At 37.8% G+C, this 24955-nt stretch overlaps 1 long non-coding RNA gene across 4 annotated transcripts in view; it reads left to right on the forward strand.

Annotated features, from left to right (window-relative positions):
- Positions 1–24955, forward strand: part of LOC139080951 (uncharacterized) — a 158723-nt gene that overhangs the window by 85042 nt on the left and 48726 nt on the right. For all 4 annotated transcript variants that reach the window (XR_011535842.1, XR_011535844.1, XR_011535843.1 and 1 more), the window contains one exon: positions 24349–24443. This is a non-coding gene — a long non-coding RNA (uncharacterized lncRNA). The remainder of the gene's footprint in view (positions 1–24348; positions 24444–24955) is intronic.

Raw genomic sequence — 24955 nt, forward strand, 5'->3', positions numbered from 1 at the left:
GACAAAGTACATACAGCTTTGTTGAAAAAATTTGGTATTGGAGAATATTCTATCATGGCAGAAACTGCTTGTTTTAAGTAGTATATGTTGCTATCATATAAAATGTACCTGAAATCATATGTGTAAAGTGAATTAATTACTTTCTGGATTAATACACAGAGACTGATAACCCAGGCCTTCCTTCACAAAAGTTTAATGTAGTAATTAAATTCCAGAGGGAAAAAAATAACCCAGTTGGAAATTTGGTTGACAAAGATTTCCATTTTTTATTTCGTTTATCTTTATTAAAGTACTCTGTTAATTTAGCACTGTCTTTAGTACTTAGTATTGTGCTAACATATTTATTACATCTGCCAAGCACTTTTCTGAGTACTCTACAAACATTCATTATTCAATTTTCACAATGACCTTCATGAGGCAGGTAACACTATCATGCCAATTTTACAGATGAGGAAACTGAGGCACAGAGAGGCTGGTTTTCTCAGGGTTACACAGCTACTAAGTAGTAGAGCTGAGCTGTGGACTCAGACAATCTGGCTTCAGAGTCTGTATTCTTAACCACTGTGTTATAATGCCTTTAAGCTGAAGATCATCCCACCCAGTTAGGTAAACTATATTTTTATATGTTATAAAAGATACTTGACTGACTTGCTTTTATCCCCAAATTCATTGTTACATGAAAGTATGCAGGCAAATTTTAATAAGCTCAGCGGGACATAAATTTACATCTTTTTAATACTGATGTTCCGTACTTGGCCATTTTCTCTCCTCTTACACATTTTGCTTGGGCAATCACCATCATGTCCACGGCTTCATCTACCATTTGTGCAACGATGAATGTCTTCTGCCTAGCTTTTTCTTCTCAGCTCCAGATTCACATGTCTGTTCACAGTTACCACCCTGTTGTCATGTGCTGAAGCTTCAGACTTCAAGTCCCTTCATTGGAAGGGCAAGCTTTAGCTTATTCAGTATTTCCAGGTCTAAGAAAACATCTCCATTTAATAATATGTTTTAGTATTTTCTTAGTTTTGTACAAAATAGACAGTAACTTTTTGAATAACTTCTACTTTGTTCCAGCAAACAAGTACTGATTTTCCTATTGAAGGTCTTCACTTTAGCAATTTCACTATTACTTAACGATAAATTTACTTAAATACAGTTTTCTAAAGGACACATGCTCAGTTGCATCGGTAAAATTTTATTTTGTCTGCATAGTGAATCTCCACACCTTATTTTGGATTTGTTTTACATATGAAATTTCCACTCAAAACCAAAGAAAGGAAGATTTTAGGAATGAAAGTGAGTCCTAGTAATTGTAGATAATACGGTGGTGGTTATTCCAGATTGATAGACTAAGTAGTGTTCAGTCCAGGATGAAGACATATCTGGCCCTTCAGAGCCAATAGGATCATCACGAGGGATTTATTTGCGTGAAGTATGGGAAGGGGGACTTCCTAAGAAAGAACTCATTCCCCTCAAAAGCAAAACCTTGAGAACTTTGCCATATGCTCAAGGAGAATTGCCCATTGTGAGAGGGGAAGAGGATTTTGAGTGAAGCATGACATCTGCCCTCAAATTGTCCTCCAGCTCAGTTCATCCAAATTCATACCCAATTCTCACAGAGAGGGCAATAAATAAATAAATAAATAAAAAGAGAGTCAATTCTAAAGGACTTGCTTCACTAACATCTTTGTAGGAAGTGAGCTCACAAGCTACAGTACAGCATTGAGAGAAGCACAAGTGGGAGCTAAAGGCAGAGTACTCTCTTGGGACGTCTGCACTTGGAGGCATGGAATTGGGCCCCTTCGTCTGAGTAGGGCATTGAACCAGAGAAGTAGGATAGGCCATTGCACTGCAGCGGCTGTGGTCATAGCATTGGAAGTTGGCAGCCACAGAAAAGAGGAAGCAAATGGCTAGTGATGACTGGTAGACAAGAGGATTATTTCATAAATGCACATGAGATGCCCTCTGAGAACTCTCAGATTTAGCTGGGAGGAAGTTGAAAAACTTAGAGCTTCCACAAAAGATGGGGATGGGACCAGAAGGAGACATTGCTACTCTTATTGGGTCTTTCAAAAAACTAAAAATAATTACTTTCGTTTCTTCTTTTTCTATATCTTACAAAAAGTATGTTAAAAGTTGTGTAGCTATTTTAATTTTTTATAGACCAAATTTTTATTATAAATGAACAACATTAATAGAAACCACTAAGACTTGTTTTAACCATATACTTAAATTTCTACAAATGCAAAACAAATAATACACACACACACATAATTATGGGCACTGGAACAACCTTGGTGTTGTCTATAAGTGAAAACTTCATGGTACCTGAAGAAGCTGGGTGGAGTTGCTATGCTCTTTTATAGCACAATGGCCTACTGTGTTTTTGAATGAACACGTGCAAACCGACATCCAGTTTCTCTTATTTTAATTAAAATTCTTGTAGTTGTTTATGATATTAAAAAGAAAAAAACGCCGTCTAATTTTTCCGTCTTTTACCTTAAAATAGAAAGCCCATTTTTTGCTTTAGTTGTAAAAAGGGCATGCATGATGAAGTAGCTGGTTTGATTTTTCTTTCATGTACACTGCTTCAGAGCATCTAATTGTTTTTAGTTGTCTAAATAAAATTCCTCTAAAACAAAGCAAAACAGGAAAACAAACAAACAAAATACTCCAGAAACAGAAACAAAAAAACGGTAGGGCTGGCCTGGTGGCGCAGTGATTAAGTGTGCAGATTCTGCTTCAGTGGCCCAGGGTTTGCCAGTTTGGATCCCAGGTGCGGACCTATGCACCACTTGGCAAGCCATGCTGTGGCAGGCCTCCCACATATAAAGTAGAGCAAGTTGGGCACGGACGTTAGCTCAGGGCCAGTCTTCCTCGGCAAAAAGAGGAGGATTGGCAGCAGATGTTAGCTCAGGGCTAATCTTCCAAAATAAAAAAGGTAAAAAAATTTGTGTCAGCTCCCTGCTACATGACTATCTTTTCTTCACAAATTACCACAAGCTGCTCTAAATCCACTAGGGAGCTTATCTTAGCCAATTATGCTTTTTTCTTTCTTTCTTTTTAGTTAGTTTCAATTCTTCTTGATCTCTCTGCTACCATACCTTCTTTAAAAATTCTTGCCATCAGTTGCTTCTAGGATTCTGTTGTCTTGTTCTTCTGTTTCTCAGTCTGGTGCATTCTGATGTCTGCTAGCCTCTTTTCCTTCTTCTGCCCTTTAATTCTGGATATCCTTCACAGTTTAATCTTTGATCTTTTAATACTTCAGAGATTTCATCTGTCAAAAAGGTCTAAACTACCACCTGTCAACCACAATCTAAACTTCGGCCTTGATCGTTGACTCTTGTCCCAAATAGCTGGCTTACTCTAAACATGTTGCAGCTCTTAGCATGGCATGGCATATTTATTTGGACCACATTAACTTGTCCTTGAGTTGATTTTTGTACCTTTCCTTAAGTAAGCCTGTATTTTAAGGACCGTTGTCATCTTTAGATCAGAGATAATTTTTCATTTCTTTCGCATCTTTCCAAAGTTCCTAGTAAAGTGCTTTTTAAATGTGATGAACATTTAATAACAGTACTGAAAAGCAGTCAGGTTGCTTGAGATCACTTTCGCTCTATCATTTCTTAGTTTTAACCGTGTGCTTAGCACTGGCAATATAGAGACGATAAGACACCATCTCTCCAGGAACTCACAGTTTGAGGGTGGGGAGACAAATATGTACATAAATCCAATCAACTTGTTAAGGGGCCTAACAGAAATACAAGCGACAGAGGTAGCTCGGAGGAAGTAGTGAAGGACTATGAGGAAGTGGGGAGGTGAGACTCGAGCACCTTCAGATATTTTAGTAGCTAAGGAAAGTAAAATACTCATTTGATAGGCAGCAGAAAGGTAAAGAAGTTCAGACAAAAGGCCTGGATAATACGTTTCTGAATAATTGAGAGCTGCGCATAATATATATTTTTGACATGAAGTAGTACAGGAGACTAATGGCAAGGTTCCCCTCGCAGAGCTGACATGAAATATATTAGCGTCTTTGGGAGGTGACTTTTTTCCCCTCCTTGCAAATGTGTTTCAGCTGAGACTCATTGAGTACAATAAACTGAGGTGAAAATTAAGAATGAATAATGGAAATTAAGTTTTTTACTAATCTTTATTCTAAGGAGTTCATCTCTGAGTATGTTAAAAGTATCAGTAATCGTTGTATGCCTGAAGTCAGATTTTTTAGCATTACACTCTAATGTGAACCTTCTGGCAAATGTAGTACTATTTAGCTTTAGGAAAACGAACTGAAAACTAACTCCCATGACGATAGCACTTTTTGAAGTTTTAACTTAAATAGAAATATGAGGCTTGCTGAAATCTTGCGTATTTTGGTTCTTGTTTCAATTGTCAAATGAGAAAAAGGGTATGGATATGTTCATAATTTTTGGTAAATCTTACATAAATGCACAAAAAGGAAATTATAAGCACGAAACCAAAGCTGGGCTTGATGCTTAAAGAACAAAGAGAATTTTTATTATTAATTTTTGCCTGAAAAAAGACTAAAGATTTCCAGGGTTGTTAGGCTTAAAAATGACAGCTCTGCCTTTAGACATTTAATTGCTGCTTGGGGATAATTACTTGTGCAAATAAAATTTATGTGGCCGTCTACAAGTCTTTGCTGCCATCTGTTGGCTGGCTGAGAAATCTGTAAACTGCTTTCTAAAGATAAAGGCAAAATGAGGGTTCGATAGAACCGAATAAGAATTTTAGGGGTCATCCAGAGCAACACCTGGCCTCTCCTTTCCAATCACTTACATGTTTAAATTACTTTAAAAAAAACTCCCAGAAGCACAGTTGTATGTGTGTAGGGAATTTCTGCATTTTCAGAATGTTGTGGATGGTCCTGGCATCCATTTTAAAGCAGAAAAGGTTCCAGAAAATAAACAATAGAAGAAATCAGAATGTATTTTTTTCAAAATTTAACTGCTCTAAAATACATATAAATCATCCCTGAACATGTGTACAAAAACTAACAACTCATACTTTAAAAAATAATCAATCTATTGTCGCTGAGGGAGTGAGGGTAAAACAAAGGACATCAACGGTCCTTGGCTACTTGGCATATATTAAGTGAAGGGCACGATTGCTCCCTTCAGAAATTGGTCTTTGTGCTCATTTCCTTCTCTTCGTATACCCTGCTTGCTTGTATTTTTACTGTGAACAAGATAAAAAAAATCTACCTTGTGCATTAGAAGTATACTGAATATGCTCCTGGGAAAACGAGAGGTCAGAGAGCCAGCAGCAAGGAGCATTTCTGACGGCCTCCTTGTTCCCTGGTTGTGTTTGGTACATGAAGCGCAAACAAGCTCCCTCTCCTCCTCTTTTGCCACTCCTCCCCCGGCTCTCCTCTTTTGAACACTGTGCTTTATAATTAAAGCCATTCTTTTGGTTTTTTAGTCACTTGCCTTTTCTGAAAGGTTCCTGTCAATGAATAAATTCCTCAAGTAAAAGTCTTTCCTATAAACATCTTAGAAATAAAAATGCTATGGAAATCCTATACAAATTGAAAACTCTGAACTCCTCCAATAAATGTGTAAATGTAACTAGAAAAATTCATGATCTTCTCCATCATTATCCCTGTTTTAGAGCCTCTGAACAAAATGAAACAGTCGGCAGGCAAATGGCTTTCAGACCGGACATACTGTCCCTCCGACTGTACTGTTATATGGATCTTTCACATAATAGCTTAGAATATAGCGTAGCAACTCAGAGCAGTAAACTCTTTCCATGTTTGCACCATGACTGTACTGAGAAAGGGTGAGGATAAAATATTCACATGCAGATAAACGAATTAGTATGCCAAAATTTTGCTCAGAATTGGACTGTCATATTTTATTTCTACTCCTGTTTTAACCTTGAAGAAAAGAAATAGAAAAAAATAGTGATGTTCTGTATACTTGAATGACGATGACCATTTCCATACAGTAAGATATATTAATTAAATAATTTTACTCCATAAAAGCAATATTTGCTTCATTGATATTCTTAATGTATTGGGTTTAAATATGCCTTCATTTTCATGTATAGTGGTTTCTACAGATAAGCAGAAGTGAGACACATAGAGGAAGAAAAGCTGAATAGCTGGAAGAGCCCAAAATGACAGCATTTTTGTAGTACGAGAAACTTGCAAATATCAAAACAGATGATTAGAAGTCTTTGAGCAAGAATGGGTTGAAATCATGGTGTTTTAAAACCATGCATTTTAGAAATACGTTCAGATAAGTTTCTGAGGCAGAAACTGGGAGATAAAATGAAATCTTACCTACCCATAGAACATTTTGTTTTAATTAGTGCCCGATGATACAGGCGTAGAGAATGGATATTAGCAACGAATGCTACTGGCCTAATGATGAAATGTGCTAGGCAAATGATTCAACTTACTCTCAGTTAGGCCCATTAATATTACGCCATTTACTATATCCACAACCCAGAAGAGAACCGAGAATCCAAAAGTCATTTGTTCAGAAGATTTATAACTATGTGAGACAGTGGGAACAGTAATAAGTGGGTTTTTTTCTCTTAAAGAGAATAAAACGTCTGTGATAAAAATAATTTTTATGTGCCATTTTGCTTAAAGGAGTAATAGACACCTTGTAACATTCAGAAACAAAATAAGCATATAAGCATATCTTCATCAATAGCTCTAAATGCTCCATTGAAAATTCAAGGAAATACTCCCAAACAAAAAAGAGAAGATTTTTTGGTTTTGTTTTTTATTGTTTGATAGAATATTCATGTATTGAAGGTTATTGTACTACTTGGGAAAACAAAATAATGGATTCTGTGTTTTAACTCATTAACTGAGAACAACAATTCTGAAGATTTTGTTCCTTCTTTGGTCCTATCCTTGAGTATTTCTGTTATATATTTATGCACATTTGCATAGGTTTATTGAGCTTAGGCTGTGTGAAACATGCATATATGTAAACACATATAAAGCTATACCCATGAGGATATACACTGCCTTAGAGACCAATGAAAAAACCACATAAAAATGAATCATTTATTGGGATATTTCCAAATAACTTCTGTTGGTTAAATAATTTTAGTTACAAAATCAATACACGATTCAATTAAAATAATTCACAGAACAAATTCATGAAACAAAAAATATGAAAGTCATCTGTCATCTCCCCCCACCCTATTTTCTTTTCCAGAAGTAGTTATTGTTTGTGGTTTGGTGTGTATCCTTCCAGATCTCTATCTCTCAGATTAAGGGTGTGTGTGTAGTGTGTGTGTGTGTGTGTGTGTGTGTGTGTATGTGCGTGTGAGAGAGAGAGAGAGAGAGAGAAAGAAAGAATGTTTGTTCTGCTACTTGGTATTTTGGTATTTTCACTTAGTAATGTACCTTTGGAATCTTATTATTTTATACATATGGATTTACTGAATTATCTTTTAAATCTACGTATTAAACAAAAGTACGGATAGACTATAAAATATTTAACCATTTCTTATTGATATGCGTTCAGGCTATTCTCAGTCTATCCCTATTGCAAATACTACCAGGAAAAAAAAAATGCACGAATCTGTATGTATATATAATAGTGCACATATGCAGGAGGAGGACAGATTCTCAGAATCTGTCTTCCCAGTGTACTTCTCAGAAGTACACTGCTGGGCCAAATGGTCGGCCCCCCAAAAATTTTTTTAAAGAATTTTTGCATAGAACCTAGTCTCATATTTATCACACTCAGACAAAAATTAGCCCCATGATGACAGAATCTGTAAGAGATATTCCTTATCTTGTTTTGCTAGTCCTGGGAACCAGAACCTTGCCTGTAAAAGGAAGCTCAACCCAGCCTCTGACTCCACCACACCAAAAACTTGTAGGACCATTTTGAAGAGAAAAGAACAGTTTGAGTTTTGCTGTCTCTATGAATACTATCTAGACTTCTTTTATCTAAACCAATAATATATATGTGTTTTTTTGAAGACAAAAGAATTGTTAAATTGAGCTTGTCTCCATGCGTATTATATCATTCTCCATGCTAAGTATTTTTTGAGATATATTAGCCAGGTGATGAATGCAATAATTTCTAGTCTGCTTGTGTCTAGTTCTTCTTTTCTAAGAACTGATGATTTTTACTGAGTTGCGTGCCCTTCTTGTCACACTGGGATTGTTTTGTCCTTGTATTGCTGTCTTTAATCTGAGTTTCTATCTACAGATTTGCATAAAGCTTTCTCCAAATCAAATCTTTATCCAATTACTTCTACCTAAGGCTCTGCTTCCATCCAACATGCTGTGCCCAATTCTATTTATTTACCCATAAATGGCAGTTCTGCTGTGGCTCTGTCTAACTGAGCACTTTGTATTGTGTCTACATTCTGTATCTCATCAGTGTTTTAGTACTATGGTGATGGGAGGTGTTCAGCCCAAACACTTTTGGGCTGAAAGACTGAGGGGACTTATGCTCATTGGGATCTGAGTTGTGCCACAGCACATTCTGTGTGACACCATTAACAAACCTCTGTATGTAGCCATGTCTCACCTCATCCTTATCCCCAGTCACACCACTAGGTATGTCACCACCACCTCACACCCATTACTCCAAATTAGTGAGTACAATGTCCTACACACAATAGGCACTAAATGTTTGTTTAATAATGAATGAATTAATCAGTCCTACTGACAGGTTATTCTACCATGAAAGCTGCCAAAATGCTGAAGTCTGCCATATTGTCATTTCACTTCGGAGAGTTTGGAGTGGTTTGATACAAATCAAACTGCTTCTTCAAATCTTAGTATTCTATAAATTTGCCACACAACCTTACTTTTCTCCCACAGGTATGCAATGCTGGAGGCCATTATAGGCCATTGTTTTTGCATTGTACTCTTGATGTCTTCTTAGTGCTTTGTTCCCAGATAAGTGAATTGTTCATAATTTAACCCAGCAGTCCTAATCATTATTATTAGGTATTTAACATTAATCACTAAATGCTCTATCACCCATTAAAAATATGTGAGAATTATATTCTGTAGAAAATATCAACAACTAAATCATTAACCTTTTCAATGTTCTGATATAGCACCTCCATGCGAGTTTTTCCAGAGTGCCTACTCTCACTAACCCATGGGGAGCAGGTGAAATGACCAGTCATTCTAAATGCAAAATATTCGAAAGGTCAACTATAAAAATATTCAATTAATGATGGACCATAAATTGTGATAAGCAGAGAAGAGTAGTTATCGAGAACGATTTCGTCCTCAGTCACTTTAATGGGAACAGGAAACGGCAGGGATATTAGCTCTTTTGATTTCATGCAGCACCTGTCGACTTGGGGACTGCCTCAGGTGGCAGTGCAGCCAGGAACACCGCCCGCTGCAAAGGAATGATGATGCTTTGGCTTCTGGATTTGCTTGTGACATTTACATTTTCTTTCTTTTCTATCGCATCACTCTTTGATTAAAGCCACAGCATCATTTCGGTAAGAATGCTTAGAGTCCCATGCATGTTGATGTAAGAGAATGTCAGGCTAACTCAATATTCTGTCAGTTTTCACATTTTCATGGATAAAATCAGATACCAAGAAAACGTGAAATCAGAAAATCCAAGGCCTTCTGTAAGTGTGGACCCTTTATGAAGCCATTTCCTGCACTGTTTCCTGGTCTCTTCATACCATGGGCCTATTCATCTTTGAAGTCAGTGTAAGGTCCCCTCGTCCATGTTGCTAATGGCCAGTCATGGCCAAATTAGAGAATTTTAAAGAAAATGTTCGTATTATTTATAAATTGGCCATAACTTGAAGTAAGGAACACATTAATCAGAAAACTATATTGGGAAGTGGTGGTTTATCTCCTCCTACAGTTCCCATTGTTAGTTATATTAAACGTGGCTTAGATGAGATATCCAAATCATAAAATTTAAAATGGTAACATCCATGTTTGCTATTTAATCTGCTTAGTTGTTCAGAGTGTTATACACCAAGAATAGCATAGGCCAATGGTTAGGGCTCTGAATCTCAATCTTGTCATCTCCCATTTCATGAGCTCTCATCTATCTGTTTAGCACACAGACTAATTTGAGATGTGTCTCCCTTTTTCCATGGGCTATCCTTGAGTCTCGCTCACATTTTCCAGAGGTAGGATTAAAAAAAGCAAATAAGACATGCGCTTCTTCCCTAATATCTAGGATAAGTTGCTCATTTCATGCTTTCTTTCACTGATTTTTCACTTGGGTCTTCTAATTTAATCAAGGGCAGGGCCATCTCATCTGTTCTCCTATTCTTCCTTACTAAGAGAGCCCTAATTTTGGAAGGAAGTGGCATAGTGCCTTTTTCGTTTTCATGAGGGAAAGCTACATTTACAAGACCCACTTGCCACTAGGCATGCCATGTAAGTTTGTTCCGGTCAGAGAGATATAAGTGGATTTTACCTGTGAGGCTTGTAGGGCAGCTATTGTTTTTCTGATAAAAGAGAGAGAGAGAGACTCAGCTGCAATGAGTATTTTGCCCGTCCCCTTTTGTCCTGCCTAGAGTTAACAGCAGAAAAAGAGAAGACACTTGACATAGTGGGGCCACATTACTAGCCTTGGACTGCTTACTTACGGGTGGATATCTTTTTAAGTGCAAATAATAAATGTTTACATATATAACACATTATTTGTCAGATTTTTTTATTAGCTTATCTTGAAAATAATCCTTACCAATGCAACCTATAAGATAATTTCCCAGGGAAAGAGAAAGACCGATGAGGAGGCAGGAAGGGTGGAAGGCAGGCAGAGAGAGAGAGAATAGTTGCGTGTATGTAGAGGTGAAGGGAAACCTTGATTCTCCCTAGGAAATTAGAGTGTACAATTAAAAATCACTTTATGATACTGTCACATTGTTATTAATGCCACGGAGTCAATTCTGACTCTTAGCGACCTTGTGTAGAGCAGCGTGGAACCCCGCCTGGTCTTTTTGCACAATCCTCTCACCTTCGAACACTATATCAATTTCTGCTACTATTCATAGGGTTTTCATGGCTAAACTTTTTGGAAGTGGGTGGCCAGGTCCTCCTTCCTAGTGTATCTTAGTCTGGAAGGTCTGTTGAAACCTGTCCACCATGGGTGACCCTGCTAGTATTTGAAATACTGGTGGCATAGCTTTCAGCATCACTGCAACGCACAGCTGCCACAGTATGACAACCGACAGATGGTTGGTGTGGTTCCCTGACCGGGAAATGAATTCAGGCTGTGTCAGTGAGAGCAGTGAGACACTATCATGAGTGGGTGATATTTAACACAAGCAATAGCATTATAGTAGTTGAGATGACTATTAGATATTTGGACAATTCCCTTCTTAATGAGTGTAAAGTGGCTGATTAAAGGTTTAGACAAAGAGAGTGGGACAAGAGTAACAGCAGATTGGGGAAAAGACAAAGAAATATAGATGGACTGAAAAAGGAGAGAGTTATAAAGATGTCAATTAAAGTTCTAAGTGTAACAAAACTTCAGACTGATTCCAAATTGTTTCAAATGAATGAAACAGTGCAAGGAGGAATGAATACATTTTGTACATGGAAGTACTCCCAAGTTATTGGTTATGCCAATCTAGCATTCATCCCCAAGGGAGAATTTTTTTGAGAATACTTGGCTTTGACTAAAGGAAGTTAGTGTCAGTCATATTGGTGAAATCTGAATCTTGACATGCATGTGTTATTTACTCTCTGTCATTCTTTGTTCTGTGGATAAAAAGGAAACTTTGAAGTATTTGGAGAACTGTTATTTGTACTGCATCTGGGAAAACCAGTTGTGATTTTCTTTGCTTTTCACCGTTAAGATAATCCTTTAAATTAGGCTCTTCTGGTATGTGGTTTATAGTTTCCTTGTTTCTGCTAAATGAACCAGATTACCTGAGACAGAATTTTGCCATTTTGTGTGTAGTGATATTATATAGGAATTCATGAAGCAAATTTATCTTGTCACTGGGGACAGATGTTTTTGCATTGTCAAGTTTCAGGCCTATTAGTTTGGGTTTGAATGAGGCTAGAAATTTCAAACTGCCCTGCTTAGTTGGCCTACATTCAGCTCCAAAGCCCATAGGTTGGAAATCTAATCAATTGAGGATAGTTTAAGGAAAAGTTGTAATTTTTTCTTTTCTGGGAATCCTGATGACAAGGGTTAAGCACTGTTTTCCTGAGATTGTAAGAGCACGATGCTGTCTTGAGGCAGCTAAAAGAACTAAATTATCTCTTTTAGGAACCTTTCCAAGTTAATGTGATTTTGTGATTATGAGAGGGATAATTGTATCATATGGTTCATTCTTCATAAAATAGGGAAATAAAAATTTTACCGAAAGTAACTTATTTAGACTACAGAAGGAGAAGAAATCTGCTAAAGAAAAAGAGTGCTGTGTACTCACCTATGTGCTTTTGGTGGCATGTGACAGCTCAAACTAGAATAAACAGAAAGGCAAATACATTGGCTCATAACTGAGAAGTTCAAGGATTTAATAGACATTAGGCATGTTAGAGTCCAGGGTTTTAACGAATGTCATTAGAATTCTTTCTTTTTCCTCATACACTAGCTTTATTCTCCACTAGGCCCTCCCTATGATATAAGCAAAGATATTACCATGCTTTATTTCGTCTATACTGCTTGAAATTCAAGTATAAGAAAATTCCTCTTTCCCAATAATTTTGGCAAAAGTCTCAGTGAGGACTTACATTGGCTTAGCTTGGTTCTTGTGCCTACCACGGAAACAATTGCTATACCCAAGGGGAGGTGCTACTCTCATTGTTCAGGCCTTAGCCATATCCCAGGCCCATTATCCCAGTTTGGCTTTGAATGAGGCTCGGAGCTCTGGAATGAATGATGTCAACCCACCCAATAGATACGAATTTCGATAGTTAACAGAAGGGTGCTTCTTAAAAAGAAAATCAGATGCTATTACTAAAAGAAAGAATAAGGAATGCTGAGCAGGCAAATTTGACAGATGTTCACAATACGCTTCGATGCAACACAGGAAGTATGATTAAAAAGACAAAATCATTATAGGTAAGAAACATGGAACTATACACACTCTTGTCCAACTGACACTAGATGGCTTTTTCCTTCATAATAAAGTAAAAGATCATTTCTTGTGTGTGTGTGTGTGTGTGTGTGTGTATTCCAGATATCTTTATATTAAATAATAGATTCAGACTTTCTACTTACTCTACTTGATAACATATTTGGAGGTTTTAATAGGTCTAGCACTGAAACATTTTATAGATGGGCAGGGAACAAAATGCAGTCATTATAGCTTCAGGATTGGTCATGTGGCTTTCTTTTATATTGTATTAAAGTATTGTACCTCATTTTCATGTACTGCTTATTTTTTAAATTTTGGAATCAGACTTTTAGAATGGATTAAATGCTGAAGCTAGGGAAAAATTAGAATGAAATTTCAACAAAAAAGCAAGGCATATATACACTCATTGAGTTCAATTCATAAGCAGCAGTGAAACTAGATACCTATTCAGTACAGATGGTTTTATAGGCCATGATACATAAAAGTTAAAATCATAGCTGTTAATACATGACATAAATTATGGGTGTTTTCTGGAAACCTCAAACCAAAGTGGGAGATTCGTGGTAGTCTTTCCCGCACAAACTAGATGCTCAGAGAAGTTAAGTTTCAAGATACTAGACTACATTGGCATATTGATTGTAATTTACTGAAAAATACCTTAGTGATCTGAATATTTTAACAGTGATTCCAAATAATATTACATCTACTAATATTACTCATCTGTGGGATCCTATCTAATATATTTTTTTCCTAGATCATTGCAGGAAATATGCATGAGAATTTTGACAGAAATTCTTATTGTTTTTGACTCTTTTATTAATACTTTGACGTTAATCACTTTTCTACTTACAAAGCAGGAATTGTCTTTATCTCAGAAGGCTTTCTGAATCTTGATCAATTGGTCTGTACTTGATGTTTAAAAATTCTTTGATAAAGAGCATTGGAGACTGTGGGTGGGGAATTATTATCAAAGATAATTACTATGGCAGAAATTTTGAAATCATCTTAATTTTGAAATAGTTCAAAGGACATTAGGTAAATGATGTTGCATTTAAGACAATGTTTTTAAGGCATTGTGATACTTGTATATACATAATTTTATTTTACTGAAGTCATCGTGTTGTATTTATTAGTTGCACACAGTATTCCAGAACCATTTGAGTTTATCACAATTCTGTGTGTTTAGTATTAAAGTTGTATTAGGAAAATTTGGATAAAAATGACTTTATGTCAACAAATGTGAAATTGTTTTTGGTGAACTAAACATGGGAGGGTCAAGATTGACTTAGTTATAATGAGCAAATACACAAATCAGCAAACTAGCTATACATCTCAAAGTATATAAAACAAGCAATAGATAGGCTTTTGTATTTTCACCTTTTATTTTGTCAATACATGGAGATGTTTACTCTATGGACAAAAGCCAATGTTGATATTGTGATGGCAGTATAGCCTTAAAGATGAAAGCATGTTTGGAGTCAGACAAAGCTGTGTACAAATACAGACTCTGCCCCTAAGAATTGTGTGGCTTTGAGCATGTGTCTATAAAATGGAGATAGTTGTAGGTTGTTGTGAAGATCAAACCACACAACGTTTATAAAGCTTTAGCAGAAAGTTTGAAATAGATATTAGCTAAGAATTGAAGAATAAAATGGTAGCCAGTGAGTGACATCAGCAACAATGCAGAGTTGTTCCCTTTGTCTCTCCCCTGTAAGTTACAACCAAAGGGACTTTTATTAACCAACAGAGGATTCCCTTCACAGCATAATGGGACGCCAGAGAACACAGCCATTCATCTGAAGATAGGTGGATTGGATCCCCCAGAAGTGGTGGAACTGGATGAACAGATCCCTCCCTGACCCCAGAGGCAGTGATACAGGTTGTGGGTCCTCACACTGCAACCAGGGTGATTTTAAGAGGAGGAGGAGCAGCCTGGTCTGTGTGTGAATACTTCTGGAGTGGTGACCTGGACCATGGAAGCATGCACCATGCTGCTGTGGCCTCGCCCATAGGAATGCTCCCCACTGAGTGGTGGTGGCTCAGTCCCATGAAAGAACCTTGCCCACCAAGCACAGAAGCTCAGCCAAGGTACCCACAAGCAAGTGCAGAGCTGGCCAGCACAAAAAAAAAAGTGCCCCTCCTCTCCCACCTAGCTTAGCAGCTCAGCCAGTCCACTGTTGAGCACAGTGGTCCTGTCCAGAGGAGCGTGAACTGCCTGTGCATGTGTGCATGACCCACCAAGCAGCTGTGGCCAGGCCACACAAATGCAGAGCAGCCCTATCAGTACAAGTCCCAGCAGATGGGGGCGGGATCAGAAAACACAGCAGTGGCAGGTGGAATCTGTGACCTGATACTACCACAAATGTGCTGGCAAAGGATCAATTCATCAAACACCATAAAGAATTACAGTAACACTTCAGAGCAGAAGGAAAATGACAAGTCTCCAGAAACCAATCCTGAAGTCACAAAAATTTACAATCAAATGACAGGGAATTCAAAATAATTGTCATAAAGAAACTCAATGAGTTACAAGAAAATGAGTTTCAAACGAGTTACAATGACCTCAAGAATAAAATTAATGAGCAGAAGGAAGACTTAACCAGAGACTGAAGCTCTAAAAAAAAAAAAAAAAAAAAAAAAAACCAGAAATTCTGGAGATAAGAGCAAGATTAAGGAGACAAAAAATAATCTAGAAACCACAAAAAACATGGCTGATGTTATGGAGAACAGAATTAGTGATTTAGAGGATAGAAATATAGAAATGTTTCAGGTGGAGTAGGAGATAGAACTAAAATTTTTTAAAAATGAAGAACTTCTTCGAGAAATATCTGACTCAGTTAGGAAATGCAGCATAAGGATTATAGGTATTCAAGAGGGAGAAGTGAGAGAGAAAGGAGCAGAGAGCGTGTTCAAAGGAATAATAGCTGAGAACCTCCCAAACCAGAGGAAGAAATCAATAGAACTCATAATTACATCAACGCAAAAACACCTTCTCCAAGGCATGTAATAGTAAAACTGGTGAACGTCAAGGACAAAGAAAAAATCTTAAGGGGAGCAAGGCAGAAGAAAATAACCTACAAAGGAACCCCTGTCAGGCTTTCAGTAGATTTCTCAGCAGAAACCTTACAGGCTAGGAGAGAATGGAATGATATATTCAAAATCCTGAAAGACAGAAACTTTCAGCCAAGAATACTCTATCTGGCAATACTATCCTTCAGATATGATGGAGAAATAAAAGCTTTCCCAGAAAAACAAAAGCTGAGGGAGTTCATTGCAATAGGCCTGCCTTACAGGATATGTAAGGCTGAAAAGCAAAGATTTACAAAGCCTTGACCAAGGAAATAAATAGACAGATAGAATCAGAAAATTTAAGCTCTATATCAGAATAGGTTACCAAAGGCTTAATTATAACATAAAAGATAAAGAGAAGGAAAGCATCAAGAATAACTCTAAACACTTCAATTTAGCCACAGACTCACAACAGAAAAAAGAATAATTTGTGACAACAATAACTCAGAAGGGGGAAGAGGAAAGGGATGGAACCTGCTTAGGCTAATGGAGATAAGAGGCTATCAGAAAAAGGACTGTCTCATCTATGAGCTCTTTTATGGAAACCTCATGGTAACCACTAAGCAAAAGAAATCAGAGCAGAGCCACAAATCATAAGTAAAGGGAAATCAGAAAACCATCACAGAAAACCACCAAACTGAAATGGGAATCAGAAATACAAGGGAAAAGAAACATTGGATTGAATTCTGCAATCAAAAGACACAGAGTGGCTGGATGGATTAAAAAGCAAGATGAAACAATATGCTGCCTCCAAGAATCACTTCTCAGCTCTAAAGACAAACATAAGCTCAGAGTGAAGGGATGGAAGACGATACTCCAAGCAAATTGCAATCAAAAGAAAGCAGGTGTTGCCATACTTATATTAGACAAAGCAGACTTTAAGATGAAAAGACAATGAGAGACAAATAGGGTCAGTATATAATGATAAAAGGAGGACATAACACTTATGAATATATGCACCTTACACAGGAGCACCAAAGTATATAAAGGAACTATTTACAAACCAAAAGGGAGAAATTGACAGCAACACAATAATAGTAAGGGACTTCAACATCCCACTTACATCAATGGATAGATCATCCAGACATAATGTCAACAAGGAAACAGTGACCTTAAATGAAATACTGGACAAGATGGACTTAATAGATATATATAGAATATTCCATCCAGAAACAGTGGAATACACATTCTTCTCAAGTGCACATGGTACCTTCTCAATGAGAGACCATGTGTTGGGAAACAAGGCAAGCCTCAATAAATTTAAGAAGATTAAAATCATATCAAGCATCTTTTCCAACTGCAATGCTATGAAACTAGAAATCAGCTACAAGAAAAAAGCTGAGAACGTCACAAATATGTGGAGACTAAACAACATGTTACTGAATAAACATTGGATCAACGAAGAAATCAAAGGAGAAATCAAAAAATACCTGGAGACAAATTAAAATACAACATACCAAGTCTTATGGGATGTAGCAAAAGTGGTACTAAGAGGGGAATTTATAGAAACACAGGCTTACCTCAACAAACAAGAAAAATCTCAAATAATTAATCCTGAACTACACCTAACAGAACTAGAAAAAGAAGAACAAACAAAGCCCAAAGTCAGCAGAAGGAGGGAAATATTAAAAATTAGAGAAGGAATAAATGAAATAAAGACCGAAAAAATAATAAAATTGATCATTGAAACTAAGAGCTGGTTCTTTGAGAAGATAAACCAAATTGACAGACCCTGAGCCAGACTCACTATGGAAAAAGAGAGAAGATTCAAATAACTAAAATTAAAAATTAAAGAGGAGAAATTGCAATGATTAACACAGAAATACAAAGGATTATAAGAGAATAGTATGAAAAATTATATGCCCACAAATTTGATAACCTAGAAAAGATGAATAAATTCTTATACAACCTTCCAAAACTGAACCAAGAAGAAATAGAGAATCTGAATAGACCAATCACAAGTAAAGAGATTCAAAAACCTCCCCAAAACAAACAATTCAGGAGCAAGTGGCCTCTCTGGAGAATTCTACTAAACATTCAAAGAAGATTTAATATCTATCCTTCTCAAACTATTCCAAAATATTGAATACATTGGAATGCTTCTTAACTCATTCTATGTGGCCAACATTACCCTGATACCAAAACCAGACAAGGACAACACAACAAAGGAAAATTACAGGCCAATATAACTGATAAAGCTAGATACAAAAATCCTTAACAAAATATTGGCAAATGGAATACAGCAATGCATTAAAAGGATCATGCACTATGATCACGTGGGATTTATACCAGGGATGCAGGGATGCTTTAGCATCCACAAATCAATCAATGTGATACACTACATTAATAAAATGAGGAATAAAAATCACATGATCATCTCAGTAGATGCAGAGAAAGCATTTGACAAGATCCAACATCCATTTATGATAAAAACTCTCAATAAAATGGGTGTAGAAGGAAAGTACCTCAATATAGTAAAGGCCATGTATGACAAACTCACAGCCAACATCATACTTCATGGTGAAAACCGAAAGCCATCCCTCTGAGAGCAAGAAAAAGACAAGGGTGCCCACTCTTGCCACTCTTATTCTACATAGTACTGGAGGTTTTGACCAGAACAATTAGGCGAAAATAAATAAATAAATAAAAGGAATCCAAATTGGAAAGGAAGAAGTGAAACTCTTGCTGTTTGTGGACAACATGATCCTATGTGTAGAAACCCCTAAAGAATCCACCAGAAATCTATAAGAAATAATCAACAACTACCGCAAAGTTAAACAGTACAAAATCAACATACAAAAATTAGTTGTGGGGCCGGCCCAGTGGCGCAGTGGTTAAGTGTGCATGTTCTGCTTCGGCGGCCTGGGGTTCGCCGGTTCAGATCCAGAGTGCAGACATGGCACCATTTGGCAGGCCATGCTGTGGTAGGTGTTCCACATATAGGGTAGAGGAAGATGGGCACGGATGATAGCTCAGGGCCAGTCTTCCTCAGCGAAAAGAGGAGGATTGGCAGCAGATGTTAGCTCAGGGTTAATCTTCCTCAAAAAAATAAATAAATTAGTTGCATTTCTATACAGTAATAATGAACTAGCAGAAACAGAAGTCAAGAATAAAATCCCATGTACAATTGCAACAAAAAGAATAAAATATCTAGAAATAAATTTAACCAAGGAGGTAAAACACCCACACCAAAAACTATAAGACACTATTGAAAGAAATAAAGAAGACATAAAGGAATGTAAAGATATTCCATGCTCATGGATTGGAGGAATAAGCATAGTTAAAATGTGCACACTACCTAAAGTAATCTACAGATTCAATGCAATCCCAATCAGAATCCCAATGACATTCTTCACAGAAATAGAACAAAGAATCCTAAAATTTGTATGGGACAACAAAAGACCCTGAATAGCCAAAAGAATCCTGAGAAGAAAGAATAAAGCTGGAGGCATCACAATCCCTGACTTCAAAATATACTACAAAGTTATAGTAATCAAAACAGCCTGCTACTAGTACAAAAAGAGACACACAGATCACTGTAACAGAGTTGAAAGCCCAGAAATAAATCCATACATCTATGGATAGCTAATCTTCCACAAAGGAGCCAAGAGCATACAATGGAGAGAGGAAAGTCTCTGCAATAAATGGTGTTGGGAAAACTGGACAGCCACATGTGATAGAATGAAAATAGACCATTATCTTATACTATACACAAAAATTAACTCAAAATGGATTAGACTTGAATGTAAGACCTGAAACCAAAAACTTCCTAGAACGGGCCAGCCCCGTGGCCGAGTGGTTAAGTTCGCGTGCTCTGCTTTGGCGACCCAGGGTTTCACCGGTTTGGATCCTGGGCGAGGACATGGCACCGCTCGTCAGGCCATGCTGAGGCAGCATCCCACATGCCACAACTAGAAGCCCCCACAACTAAAAATACACAACTATGTACTGGGGGGCTTTGGGGAGAAACAGGAAAAATAGCATCTTAAAAAAAAAACCTCCTAGAAGAAAATATAGGCAGTACATTCTTTGACATCAGTCTTAGCAGTATCTTTTCAAATACCATGTCTACTCAAGCAAGGGAAACAAAAGAAAAAATAAACAAATGGGGCTACATCAGACTAAAAAAGATTCTGCAAGGCAAATGAAACCATGAAGAAAATGAAAAGACAGCCTACCAACTGGGAGAAAATATTTGCAAATCATGTATCTGGCAAGGAGTTAATTTCCAAAGTATATAAAGAACTTATACAACTCAACAACAACAAAAAATCTGATCAAAACTTGGGCAGATGATCTGAACAGACATTTTTACAAACAAGATATACAGATGGCTGAGGCACATGAAAAGATGTTCAACATCACTAATTATTAGGGAAATGCAAACCAAAACTACAAGAGATATCACCTTACACCTGTCAGAATGGCTATAAGTAATAAGACAAAAAATAACAAGTGTTGTGAGATAATGTGGAGAAAAAGGGAACCCTCATACACTGCTGGTGGGAATGCAAACTGGTGTAGTCACTATGAAAAACAGTACACAGACTTCTCAAATAATTAAAAATAAAAATACCATACAGGGGCTGGCCCCATGACTGAGGGGTTAAGTTCATGTACTCCACTTCAGTGGCCCAGGGTTTCACTGGTTTGGATCCTGGGTGCGGACACGGCACCACTTGTCAGGTCATGCTGAGGCAGCGTCCCACATAGCACAACCAGAAGGATCTGCAACTAAAATATACAACTATGTACTGGGGGGCTTTGGGGAGAAGGAGAAGGAGAAGGAGAAGGAGAAGGAGAAGGAGAAGGAGAAGGAGAAGGAGAAGGAGAAGGAGAAGGAGAAGGAGAAGGAGAAGGAGAAGGAGAAGGAGGAAGAAGAAGAAGAAGAAGAAGAAGAAGAAGAAGAAGAAGAAGTAGAAGAAGAAGAAGAAGAAGAAGAAGAAGAAGAAGAAGAAGAAGAAGAAGAAGAAGAAGAAGAAGAAGAAACAAAGAATATTGGCAACAGATGTTAGTTCAGGTGCCAATCTTTAAAAAAAAAAACAGTCCAGCTATCCTGCTACTGCGTATCTATCCAAAGAACACAAGATCAGCAATACAAAGTGATATATGCACCCCTATGTTCATCACAGCATTATTCACAATAGCCAAGACATGGAAGCAACCCAAGTACCCACCAACTGATGAATGGATAAAGAAGATGTGAGGTGTATATACAGTGGAATATTACTCAGCCATAAAAAAAACAAAATCATGACTTTTGCAACAACACGGATGGACCTTGAGGGTATGATGTTCGGTGAAATAAGCCAGACATGAGATACTGCATGAATTCCTTCATATGTGGAAGATAAATAAACACATGGATAAAGAGAACAAATTAGTAGTTACCAGAGGGGAAGCGTGTCAGGTAGTGGGTGAAAAGGTTAAAGGGGCATCTATGTATGGTGTTGGATAAAAACTAGACTATTTGTGGAGAGCACGATGCAATCTATACAGAAACTGATATATATTAATGTTCACTGAAAGTACACAATATTATAAACTAATATGGCCTCAATAAAATAAAAAAAACTCAAGAAATAAAATAATAAAAACATAGATTTAGAAGGGATCACTATTTTTCTCTAACCTATAGTGTATCCTTGCACAAATTAGAAAAGCATGTCATCTCTGGGTGAATACAACCTCAAGAGTGCAGGCCTGGTGACTGGATGGCACCATTGTGCAAAGCCTAAGGCATCTCTTCTTCCAGGCTGTCGCAGCCTTGCAACAGAATGCAAAGCTTGGCAAGTCAAGTGTGTCCTGAATTCATGCCTTCAGTTGCTCCATCTCTCAGATGTCCATGGGTCCTGTCCCCATGTCCTTACAGTGAACAATTTATGTAACATAAAACTCTGTCTCAATTTATGCCCCAAAGTGTTTTGTCAATGAATTTCTTCCAGAGAAATACAGTCCTTGCCTTACAGAGGGTTCCAGTGACTATATTTTTCTCCATCTCATTATAAAATTTTAGTTGAAGAAAACTTGTCCTAAGTAAAGAAAAAAAAATTCCCCAACAATTCTCTATCTTGTTGATACTTGCCCACGCGTCCTACTATAATGTCTTAACAGATCAAAGAAGTGTAGTCCTAAATTCTGGTATTACTTTGTCGATGAAAATAATCCATAACCAATCTATAAATGAAAATTTGGGTGAGTTTATTCTGAGCTTAAATCTGAGGACCATGGCCCGGGGCCTTTCTTCCCGAAGGAAGAAAGGGCACCAAAGAAGTGGGGTGCACAGAGTGGTTATATACCCCCAGAGAGGATGTTTCACATAGGATTGAAATGTCCCTTTTACAATAGCCGCGAGACTGCTCTGTCGGCACAGCGATTGAAGGAAATAGCAGGTAGGTCTGCTGTCTCGGTGAACACAGCAGGGTGGCACTCTGTTGTCTCCAGCTGGGTGGTCACAGGTGAGCTGGGTGGTCAAAGGTGAGTGCAGCAATCAGTTCCTAGCCTAAGGAAAGATGCTTAATCTTTAAGGAAATGCCAACGTTGCGGGGGGCGGGGGGGGGGGGGTAGGGAAGTTGCACCTTTATCTCAAGGGCCTTTGTTCTTGCCATAGGAAATGTATATACAATGCATGCTCAATGGCCACAGTCAGGCCCTTTTGGAAAAAAAAAGTCAGGCCAAATTAGGTTTATACCAAATGGCTTCCTCATATACTCCAATATATCCTATTATTTGCCATTTTTATTTGTCAACCTTTAGCAGAAATGATGCGGGGTCGGTGAGCCGAGAAGTCGAAAGAAAGATTTCTTGGACTCTCAAGATCTGGCAGTAGTGCTCTTTTATTTAGAGAATAGTGTGGAATAGCATGGGGACAGGACCCATGGGCAGTCAGAGCTGCTGCGTGGGGACAGGGCCCACAGGCAGGAGGAGCCGCTGCTGCTGCCCTGAGTTGAGGGTTGGGGCTAATTTTATAAGGCATGGGTATGTGAGTCATCTCTTTACAAGACAAAGGAAGGAACATGAAAAAAAGTTCAAATGGTATCAGTGCAGGTGGGGTGTGGACATTGGGTGATCCCATGACTTTTAGACGAGAATCAAATCGGATTAAGTAAAGGTCAGAAGCCACCACCCTAAATCGGTTACATGAGATTGCCAGACAGCAACCAACTTAAGTTCTTGCCTCTGGCATTAAGAGTTTCTAGAGATAAGGCCATCCCCCTTCTTCCTGGCACAGAGAGGGAGGCATCTTTACAGATAGAGGTTTCCCTTAGAAATGTAAATGTTTCCCAACAAAGGGGCAAGCAAATTCCACTCCTCGGAGCCTGCCTCTCATCTGTAGTTTTAAAATTAACCAGCCTAAAAATCCTCATCAGAAAGACTTCAGAGACATGTCTATTGAAGGTTTAGACTGGATATTCCAAGTTGTCATCAAAATCTCCTCTGCGTACATAAGTTAAAAATGCTTTGAGATATCAAGAAATGGAGTTGATCTTTAACTGGGCAGATCCCGGACAAGACAGTAGTGTGGTTTACTGGTTAGGAGCATGGGTTTTGGAATCTAAAAGGTTTGGATTCTAATATGAATTTCAGCCTGTTATTTACTAATTTTTTGGCCTTGATCAAATTTCTTTACCTCTCTGAGCTTTAGGGTTTTCACATGTGAAGGTAAATAATACTAACTTTGCAGAGTAGCTGTGAGGATTACATAAGACTCTAGATAAAGAACTGGCATATTGCAGTCACTCAATAAATGACAGTTATTTTTATTGACTATTGCTGCATGCTCCTAAATACCCAGTATTATTATGTTCTGTAATGCCCAGCAACAGTCAGCTTAGGTCAGTCTGGGGATGAGTAGGCTTATTTGTACTGTATCAAGACCCTGGATGAACATTCAGACCTTTTCTGCACACGATTGGATGAGGCTCTTTTATGCTCTTGAAAGAGATACTAACAGAAGGCAAATGTCTGTATCCTTGAAGAGAAGCTGGTGACTGCTTTAGTCTGGGCAGCATGATATCAATTTGACTGTTTGCCATTACAAGGGTAAGACTTGTAATTGTGTATCAAACTTCAAATATGACGCTCTCATGTGGACGCTAAGAATCTACAGAATCGTAGCTAAAATTTAAAAAGTATGTTTTCTTATCTCTACCACCAATACACGGTGGCATTATGCTTCCAGGAGACCTAAGTGTTGCATAAACATTAAGCTGTGTCTTTGCTTCATTCTCTTCACAGAGAGTCAAGCACACAAGGAGGTTAAGTGATTGGCCCAAGGCAGTGTGCTGTGCCAGTTAAAGAACTGGGAATTGAACCAGAAGTCAGCCTCCCAGGTAATGTAAAACCTAGATGAGAAAGTCCCTTTGTTGTTGGTTCTGTTGCTTATCCTGTTCCTCTTTATACTAACATCAAGTACGTTTCGTCCCTTTATGATCTGGTTAAGTGTTTGTACGGCTATAATGAATCATTGGTGCCTGTTTTATATGAGAAACTCTGAGAAGGCAGGGACTGCATTTACACAACAAAGACAATAGACTTAACAGTTAACTCTCCAGTAAGTCCATAATCTTTTTAATCTGACAAAACCTGTAATAAATGTGGCTAGAAAAGCCACAATATGAGGCAGGACTGAGCCTTCCTTCCAACAAGTAATTCCCTTCGCACTTCCGTTTTCCTAACTACTATTTTGAGGAGCTGTTAGAGATATCAGGATAGAAGAACGATTTCTCTCAACCAGCAGCAGAAAAGAGAGCGAGATCCTGAGATTTTCATCAGTCACTATGATTAAGAAAGAAAATTGACATGGATTGAGTATGGTTTATTTTTCCAATGCCAAGAATTATTG

This window comes from Equus przewalskii, chromosome X (assembly GCF_037783145.1).
Source record: "Equus przewalskii isolate Varuska chromosome X, EquPr2, whole genome shotgun sequence".
NCBI classification, from domain to species: domain Eukaryota; kingdom Metazoa; phylum Chordata; class Mammalia; order Perissodactyla; family Equidae; genus Equus; species Equus przewalskii.